The 8,469-nt window shown below is 37.3% G+C and overlaps 1 pseudogene; it reads right to left on the bottom strand.

The window, feature by feature from the left end:
• Positions 1-2,749: 2,749 nt before the first annotated feature.
• Positions 2,750-3,904, bottom strand: LOC118893160 (annotated as a pseudogene).
• Positions 3,905-8,469: the final 4,565 nt, after the last annotated feature.

Raw genomic sequence — 8,469 nt, 5'->3', positions numbered from 1 at the left:
ATCAAAACAGTATGGTACTGGCACAGAAACAGAAATATAGATCAATGGAACAGGATAGAAAGCCCAGAGATAAACCCACGCACTGATAGTCAATTAGTCTATGATAAAGGGGGCAAGAATATACAATGAGAAAAGACAGTCTCTTCAATAAGTGGTGCTGGGAAAACTGGACAGCTACATATGAAAGAATGAAATTAGAACATTCTCTAATACTATACACAAAAATAAACTCAAAATGGATTAAAGACCTAAATGTAAGACCAAATACTATAAAACTCCTAGAGGAAAACACAGGCAGAACACTCTCTGACATAAATTGCAGCAAGACCTTTTTTAATCCACCTCCTAGAGTAATGGAAACAAAAACAAAAATAAGCAAATGGGACCTAATTAAACTTAAAAGCTTGTGCACAGCAAGGGAAACCATAAACAAAACGAAAAGACAACCTATGGAATGAGAGAAAGTATTTGTGAACGATGTGACTGACACAGGCTTAATTCCCAAAATATACCAACAGCTTCTATAGCTCAATATAAAAACAAAAACAAAAACAAACAACCCAATAAAATCAATAAGGCTCATGAGATAGAGAATAAGGAAAGGCAAAGGACAATTCTGAATTATCTGGCATTAGAATGTGGGTGGATGTTCAGAGTATTTTATCTTTTCTTGTGAATTCAGTGAGGTGCAAAGATAGGACAGGTTTTATTCTAATAATCATTATCAACCTTGCTCCTTTTAAGCCACATTGCCATTGTCCTATCCACTCTTCCCCATTAGTTCTAGAGATTAGATAAAAAGAAATAAAGTTATTTTGGAGTTTGTAGTTTAATGCAGTTATTAAATATCACTTCTATTGGGGTAAATAATACTCACATTTAGGAATCAATCATTGCCATTTCTTCTCTTCTGCCCAGTTATAGTGAGCTCCCGAGAGAGAGAGAAGACAAGGTGTGGTGTGACCTGCATCTTCTCACTTCTCCAGGAGTAGGGATGGGTTGGGTGTGGGGAAGAAATGCAATTATGTGACAGTATCTGTATCTCGGTGGGAATAGGAGGTGGGTCTGGATCTCCCTTCAATTAATTAATATTGTTTCTGATCGTGGAGCTAATGAAATCATGAAGCCGTTTGTTTCTGCATGGTCCACTTGCTTCACGTGTGGGCTGTATGTGAATTCATGACTACACTCTCCACCTGGGTGTACACAATCCCCTCTCAGCTTTTTTTGGCAGGATAATCATTCAAAATTTTAAAATCTCACTTTATACATTATATTAACATTCATGTTGCAAGGCATTCCATTCACAAATATTACAGTTTGTTAAAAAGCTTCACACACATACCCCCAAAAGTCTATACCAGATTCAACCACTTTACTAAATCATTAAAATAATAAAAGTAATGAAAACATTATCATAATCCCTTTAAAGTGATAAAGGTCTGAGGCACTCTTGGAAAGGTGTTCTCGTACAAGTGTAACATGTCAGTGGTATCAAATTATCTTAGAATAAAGTTACCAGATACTCAGTAATCAAGTACACTCTAATGACAATTACTTTGATCTGATATGTCTTCACCGGATACACTCCCATTTGGACTGAACTACTGAAAGGAACACAGATGTTGGGCAGCTGAGGTCATTTCTAATGAGGTTCCAAACTTTGTAAAGGAGAAGTGTGTTTTCAGCACACCAAGGACAGCTGTATCCCTTCTGCAAGGGAACAGTCCAGTCTCCAAAGAAGTTTGTTTCTCATCACCACCAGGTTTACTAAATGTTAGAATTTCCAGACTCTGCTCACTGCTGGAGAGATTTCAGAACTGTCTTTCCCCATCAACATCCACAGTGCACCTTCCACCCTTCTCTGAATATCTCCCAGGGATGACCTTGAAATAAGACAGAGAGGTGAAGGGAGCGTTTTTCCTCCCATTAAGACCAAACAGAGGTCTGAAATAGCAATGGATTACAAAAATCTCATTCTCTGCACAGCCAGCTTCCACTTCGAACATGGCTATTTTTGCCATAAACTAGATTTTTAAAAATCTGATAACCTTTTTCCAAAGTGAATTTTTCTACATCCATTCACTCACAGAATCCACACTGGCAAGTCTCGCTGACCGAGTGCTTCCTTACACACAATTATAAAAGTAAATAATTAGCAAGGGGAAGGGAGGCCAATTTCCAGATGGGGATTAAATCACTGCAAACGACAAGTCCATTTATGACAGCTTTTGACCTTGTCAGAGCAGAATCAACACAAACTCTAGGTCATATAATGTTCAGTAATTACATATATGGAATTTAAAATGTATACATATATAGTTCCATACAAATATAATTAAAAAATCGGGAGCAATGTATGTTGCTAAAGTTTCAAGGATTCTTGTCTCCAACATTCACCTGGAAAGTAGCTGGCTCTAATGGCCTGGTTGTGGCAATGATAAAATCAACTTAGAAGCAGGTTTAAGTAAAATTGCTCAAAGGGAAAATAAGAAAACGGGGGTGCAGAGATTTTTTTTGTGGGGAGAAGGGAGCATTGAGAGGAATGGAGAAATGCTTCCTTTATTCTTCTTGGCTTTTTCAGACCCAAGACAAGTTCTTGAGGACACACATCAAATGCTGTAGTCCTTCCTTATCTATAATCAAAACAAAACAAGTAATTAAAAAATTTCCTCTTCCATTCTGCACTCTCAATAAAATGCAGAGTACAGCCAGAAGTTATCACCGAGATGCACCATCTCAGGAGAAATTAAAATTGGGACATGAAATGAGGCCACGAGCTATCGAGTCGCGGGGTTAGGATTTCACAGCTAGTGTCCGTGACCAGCAGTGTGTGCTCAAACTGGGCAGACAGCTTCCCATCATCTCTCATCACTGCTGTCCAGCCATCCAGCCAGGTTTCATCCTGCCTTCCACCTTCACAAATCATTGGCTCAATTGTAAATATGTGGCCGGCCTTCATCACTCCAACTGCTTTATTTTTGGCCTAGTGAGGTGCATTGAGGGCTGTATGAAAAAGCTTGTGGATTCCATGCCCACAATAGCTTTGAACAACTGAAAATTCATTTGCTTGGTCATGCTTCTGGATAACGTTTCCCAATTCTCTGTATCGAACACCAAGTTTCACTGCATCAATGGCTTGCATCAGGCACTCACACGTGGTCTGAACCAGTTTCCGTGCTCCCTCATCCACGTCGCCAACAAAAAACATCTCATTCAGGTCCCCATGATAACCATTGTGATAAAGAGTGATGTCCACATTAACAATATCACCTTCTTGCAAGGGTCATCTGTCTGGAATTCCATGGCAGATCACTTCATTCACTGAAGTACAACAAGACTTTGGGAAATTATAATAATTCAGGGGAGAAGGATAGCAATTTCTTGCAATGCATGCTAAGTGTACAGCATGATCTATTTCTTCAGTAGTTGCACCTGGTTTAATCTCCCCAGCATCAATGTCCACATAGGCTTCTCTAGCAGTCGCATCCCTTCTATATCTTCAGATGAGAGTAACTTAACTTGAGAAGTACCTTTAAGAGCCTGCTCAGATTCAGACTTTCCTAAAGGGTGATCAGCATAATCTGGTCTTTGACTATGACTTGGCACTGGCCTTGTTGACATCAGTGGATAATGTGGTCTGAGTTTACTAGTATATCAATAACGTGCCCATGGGTTCAGTGTTGATATCCCCTTCCACAGTCCAGGAAGTCACTTCTTGCTTGGCCTTTTCACCTTTTGCTTTCATATGTAGTAACTTGTGAGTAGCCCAACTTCCTTGAAAACATTCCTGCGAGCGGAAGTATGAGTCTTGGATGCCCAGCTTGATGCAGGTGGGACACTGGAGCTTGGCCTCGCTGCTGCAACCATCCGTCTCGCACACACGCATCTCCAAGGCCACCATGCTGCCTGGCTGCTGGAGGAGCCCCTCACCGAGCCCCTCCCAGCTTTGGCTTCCTCTTTTCAGACTCAAAATATGGTGCATATAAGAGGGCAGCCATAGTTTCTTTTCTCAGCTTCCAACAGCAGTACCTACCCGCCGCCCCCCCCCGCCCCATCTAGTCTGTTAATGCTTCTACCACCACCACAATTCATATTCAAATATATAATACTTTTTGGTTCACACCAAAAGTGCATAATTATGAGAGTGTATTTTATTAATATGGTTATATTAGTCTTAATTTTCAAAATTGCATCTTATGATTAGCAAATTTGAAATTGTTAACAACTTTGACTCTTTTCCATAGATCATAATAGTTTTAGTAGAGAAAATATTATTTCTCTAAGTGCCATAGTACCTGCTAACCTAAGAGCAAAATCTGTTCAATAGAGCGTATTCTCAACACAAAAATATTTAAAGTGAATGTGTGAATATTTCCCATGTACAAATAGCACCTTCAGTTTTCCAGAGTATTATTCTTTGTGTTTATGATTTTTTGAAAGTTTTGTCAAGTCTAAGTGGTGAAAGTCCACAGGTATTTTAATATTCTGTTGCAGTACTTAGAATTAACATATCAAATTAAAAATGGGAACTCCACCAAAAGACTCTTCCAACAAGGAGAAGTATTCCACAGTGCAATTATAAATCTATGTATGTTGTAGTCTCTTCCATGTTTTCATAGGATAAATGCTTTCTGCATGTAAACTTCATTTTCCCTATCTGGAACTCACTCAAAGCTTTGAAAGTTGACATCTTTTGATCCAACATTTATTTAATATTTGATTAAATATTTCCAACTGGGTTTTAACAAAAACAAGCAAAACCTGCAGAACTTGTTTATTTAAAAAAATTTAGTGTCATGTAGAACATATAGGTTTATTTATGGGGTTAGATGACAACCAAAGGAGAAGCTGGATGTACAGTGTGGAAGTCTGGCTCAAACATCTGAATTTATCTTCATACAACCATTAACAATACTTCTTTAAAAATGAAAAATCCAGGACGAATGCCAAACTGGACAAGTTGATTGGACAATAGGAAAAATGAGACCATACTTGGTAAATCAGGGTGAAAGTCTACACCGTTCTGAGTAAAGAAGAAACTTCCATCTATGCTCGTTGCTGCTTCTCAGGTATGAAGTAGTCTAACTTATTAGCTAAGCAGAAATCTCATTCTTCCTTCTTCCTGCACCAGACTACAGAATGTTGATTAGACTAATCTCAGTAAATTTTCCCTGAAACAAACATATTCTTCAAATCTATAATATAATGTGAAGTTGCTTTACGTTGATTTTATTCTTTTAGTAATCTCAAATCCTTTCAGAAAATCATGAGAACTGATAGTAACCTTTATTCACTCTGAAAGAATCTGCTGTAATTGAAACAAATCTAATGTATCCCATCAAAGTTTTCCAGGAAATTTCCTTAGATAAACACTTCTGCCTTTGACATAGGCAAAATAATACCAAGTTTGCATAATTTATTCCAAAAATTAGAAGCAAAAGAATACTTCCTAACCTACTATCCAAGTCCAGCATTACTCTAACAATAAAATCAGATAAAGAAATCATAAGAAAACTGCAGAGCAATATCTCTCATGAATGTAAACAAAATGATTCTCAAAACATGTTAGCAAATTTTACCTGACAATATATAGAAAGTATTATATATCATGACCTGTGACATTTTTTTTCCCAAGTATGCAAGGTTGGCTCATAGTTCAAAAATCAGTCAGTGTAATTTATCATATATAAAAAATAAAAATCTTATGACTTTATCAATTGATGCAGAAAAAGCAAAGGAAACTGTACATAAGTGCTATGCTATAGCTGATTAAGTTGTTCCCTGCAGGTTAAAAATTGTGAAGCCATTATATATGTGGACGGGAATTGAACAACTGGCATTGAATAATTAAATAAATGGATAGCAGGTGGTGGGAACCAGATTTCTGCTTATTGGAATAGAAGGTTATAGACAAGCAAAGGGGGAAGGCTTGAATGATCCATGTGGTAAAAACCAATATGAACATATATACACATACATACATACATACGGAGATATTTATAGATATGTGCATATAGACAGGTTAGTATAAACACATATATTTCCTTGCTCTGTTAGTTGAGAGGGTCCAGAAGCAATGACACCCCAGTAGCAACAAGCACACTTATCAGCCAGGTCTTGTTTTCTAATACCATTCTGCAATGAAAAGAACCAAGGATACTTGAAAAAAATTGCTGATTCTAGGACTGGGACATGGAAAAATCCTAGATAATCCTAGAGCATCTCATAGTGCCAGAAAGTAAGTGTTTGAAAAAGCCCAGTGATGAGAGTCCATCAAAGAGATACAGGAAACTAAAAGAGCTCCTGATGGCTAAAGCTGGAGAATTTTAACAACAAAATTAATAAGTATTGTATTGTAACCCAGTGTAAACCAGACAGTCATGAGTCCATATCAATGTAAACTAATGACTGTGTAAGAAAATAAAATTGAAGAACAGATAAATTTCCTTTCAGAAGAAGCTCAAATAATTCATGTAGTTTCTTCAACCTCAAGGAGGTAAAGTATAACTCCCCACTCCTTAGTTGTGGGTTATGTATAGTGACTTCTCAAAAAGTACAACATAGAAATAGGAGGGAGTAACTCAGCACTAGAAAAACCCTACAAACACTATCTCAGGCAGATGATCAAGATTAACATCAACAGTGGTAAGTCATGGTGATAAATATACCCTAGATATGATGTGATGAAAATGACTGGGACATTGTCACAGCCAAGTGGAGCCTTAAGGGACATGACAGATACATGTATTGTGGAATCCTGGACTAACAATCCTTGGATTGTTACCAAAAGGCATCAGGTAAAAGCCAAGGAAATTCAAATAAAGTATGGCCTTTGTTAATAGAAAACATATCAGTATTGGTTGATTAATTGTAATAACTTTACATTACTAATATAAAATGTTTATAATAGGAGAAACTAGGTGTAGGACATATGGGGACTCTCTGTACTACCTTCACAAATGTTCTGTAAATCCTAATCTATTTTTCTTTTCTTTTCTTTTATTTATTTATTTTTTGTGTGTACTTCACAAACATAATTTTTTATTTGCTATGTGGAATAAGGACTGGGGAAAGGAGACACAAAAGTTAGAGACACCAGTTAAGAGGGTATTGTATTACAAGAGTAAAAAATAATAGGAAAGGGCAATTACAGAAGCAATTAGGAGAGAGCCAATATAGGGCAATTACAGAGGCAATTAGGAGAGAAAGGCAATACAGGAAATTGTGTTTCTTTCTAATTGATAAACTTCCAAGAATTGTTTTTTTTTAACATCTTTATTGGAGTATAATTGCTTTACAATGGTGTGTTAGTTTCTGCTGTAAAACAAAGTGAATCAGCTATATATATATATATATATATATATATATATATATATATATATATATATATATACCCATATCCCCTCCCTCTTGTGTCTCCCTCCCACCCTCCCTATCCCACCCCTCTAGGTGGTCACAAAGCACTGAGCTGATCTCCCTGTGCTATGCATCTGCTTCCCACTAGCTATCTATTTTACATTTAGTAGTGTATATATGTCAATGTTACTCTCTCACTTTGTCCCAGTTTACCCTTCCCCCTCCCCATGCCCTCAAGTCCATTCTCTATGTCTGCATCTTTATTCCTGTCTTGCCCCTAAGTTCATCAGAACCTTTTTTTTTTTTAGATTCCATATATATGTGCTAGCATACACTATTTGTTTTTCTCTTTCTGACTTACTTCACTCTGTATGACAGACTCTAGGTCCATTCACCTCACTACAAATAACTCAATTTTGTTTCTTTTTATGGCTGAGTAATATTCCATTGTATATATGTGCCACATCTTCTTTATCCATTCACCTGTCGATGGACATTTAGGTTGCTTCCATGTCCTGGCTCTTCTAAATAGCATTGCAATGAACATTGTGGTACATGTCTCTTTTTGAATTACGGTTTTCTCAGGGTATATGCCCAGTAGTGGGATTGCTGGGTCATATGCTAGTTTTATTTTTAGTTTTTTAAAGAACCTCCATACTGTTCTCCATAGTGGCTGTATCAATTTACATTCCCACCAACAGTGCAAGAGGATTCCCTTTTCTCCACACCCTCTCCATTATTTATTGTTCATAAATTTTTTGAAGATGGCCATTCTGACTGGTGTGAGGTGATACCTCCTTGTAGTTTTGAGTTGCATCTTGAGAAAGAAAAACGGAGCTGGAGGAATCAGGCTCCCTGACCTCAGATTATACTACAAAGCTACATTAATCAAGACAGCATGGTACTGGCACAAAAACAGAAATATAGATCAATGGAACAGGATATAGAGCCCAGAGATAAACCCACACACATATAGTCACCTTATCTTTGATAAAGGAAGCAAGAACATACAATGGAGAAAAGACAGCCTCTTCAATAAGTGGTGCTGGGAAAACTGGACAGCTACATGTAAAACAATGAAATTAGAACACTTCCTAACACCATACACAA

This window comes from Balaenoptera musculus, chromosome 3 (genome assembly GCF_009873245.2).
Source record: "Balaenoptera musculus isolate JJ_BM4_2016_0621 chromosome 3, mBalMus1.pri.v3, whole genome shotgun sequence".
Lineage (NCBI taxonomy): Eukaryota > Metazoa > Chordata > Mammalia > Artiodactyla > Balaenopteridae > Balaenoptera > Balaenoptera musculus.
This window is presented reverse-complemented; position numbering and strand designations above follow the sequence as displayed.